Here is a 1,700-nt window from a genome sequence, read left to right as displayed (position 1 = left end):
CCTCGGCAACTTTTTGCCGAAGTAAAAATATGCTAATTTCGAAGACTGAACCATTGCGAATTTGCAAACATATACAAAACACGTTCAATGAAATCTGTTTGAAAACTCTCGCCCAACCAGAATTCCTTATTTCTAAGAAAAAATCGACGCCTATGGTCGAGCATATTCTGCGAAGGCGTAGTGCTAAACTGTATGAAATATTTTTAGTGACGTGACATGGATGGCATGAGGTGGGTAAAAGGTATTGATGTGCATCTGTAGGTTTACAATAAAGTTCTGTTTCAATTTTGTTATTAATAATGTGTACAGAAAATTGAATGAGGCTGTTCACCAGGCATTAAATTAAATGATATGAGATGTTCTACTGGTGCAAATTAAGCTAAACTATCACAAGATGTATACAGTGACAATCTGCTTTTATTCCGACGTTTCGTCAATCAGACACGACTGACTTCTTCAGGGGGCTAGACCAGGTAGTGACTACCTGTCTAGCATGGCAAAACACAGGACATATTGCTGAAAACAACTAAACATGCAAAATGAAAATTCAACTTCTGGACAAAAACTTATCGCGCGCAAAGTTTGAAATAAGTTAGAAAAAAGGGGGGACTTAATTGCGATCAACAAGAAACTTAAATAACAACAAGATAGGAGAGTGAACGGCATGAGTCATGAATCGAGTTTTGTACGCACTACTGCACAGTTTTACAATCAGCATGAAACCAATTTAAAAAAACGTCAAATCAGCACTTACAATAGTTTTTTGTAGATAGCGGGAAAAGAGATGCCATCATTGCGATTCATTACATGAGGCTTTTGATTGATGAACCAACTTTCAGAAAACATTCGCTTTTTATAATCACTTTCAACTTTTAGAATTTTAGAATTGCTCCAAGTTATTTTATGATCTGAAGTTATGGCATGCATGCAAGGAGCGGAATGTTCAGGGCGTTGATATTTGAAAGCTCTTTTGTGTTCATTAATGCGAGATTTGAGATCTCGTTTTGTTTGGCCAACATAAATTAAATTGCAATCATCACAAGAAACTTGGTACACTAAACCTGAGATTTCGCTTTGATTCAAGGGGTCTTTTAAAGATGGCAAAAATTTACTTATTGTCAAGAAAGGTTTCAAAGCGACTTTTACACCAATTTCATTTAAGATACGCCGAATTTTTTCAGAAACTTCCTTAACATAAGGTAAAGAAACAAAAGACTTATACTGGGTAGATGGGGGTACTAAACTTTTAGGTTGTCGTTGGCAAGCATGCTTTCTTGGAAATCCATTGAGGCGCAAAGTATTGTGTAATGCTTTGTTCTGTCGTGAACGTTCATGCGGATCTGCGACATGTGTGTCAATGCGGTCATACAAAGTTTTAGCTACAGTAAGTTTTTGATGTTTGGGATGGTGTGAATTAAAATTTAAATATCTGTCAGTGTGTGTGGGTTTTTTGAAAATTGTAGTGGTCAACGTGTTTGTGGCATTGTGACGAATAACTGAGACGTCTAAAAATGATATGGAGTTGTTTTTTTCATGTTCTGTTGTGAATTGAATTGAAGAAGATATGCTATTCAAATGTTGATGAAATTGGTTGACCGCAGACTTTTTTATAATGCAAAAAGTGTCATCTACATATCTCACCCAAAGTTGCGGTGGTGTATGGAATGAAGTGATGGCAGTGCGCTCAATGTATAATAACG

Source organism: Aplidium turbinatum, chromosome 9 (assembly GCF_918807975.1).
Source record: "Aplidium turbinatum chromosome 9, kaAplTurb1.1, whole genome shotgun sequence".
In the NCBI taxonomy this organism is placed as follows: Eukaryota; Metazoa; Chordata; class Ascidiacea; order Aplousobranchia; family Polyclinidae; genus Aplidium; species Aplidium turbinatum.
Note: the sequence above shows the minus strand (reverse complement) of the source record.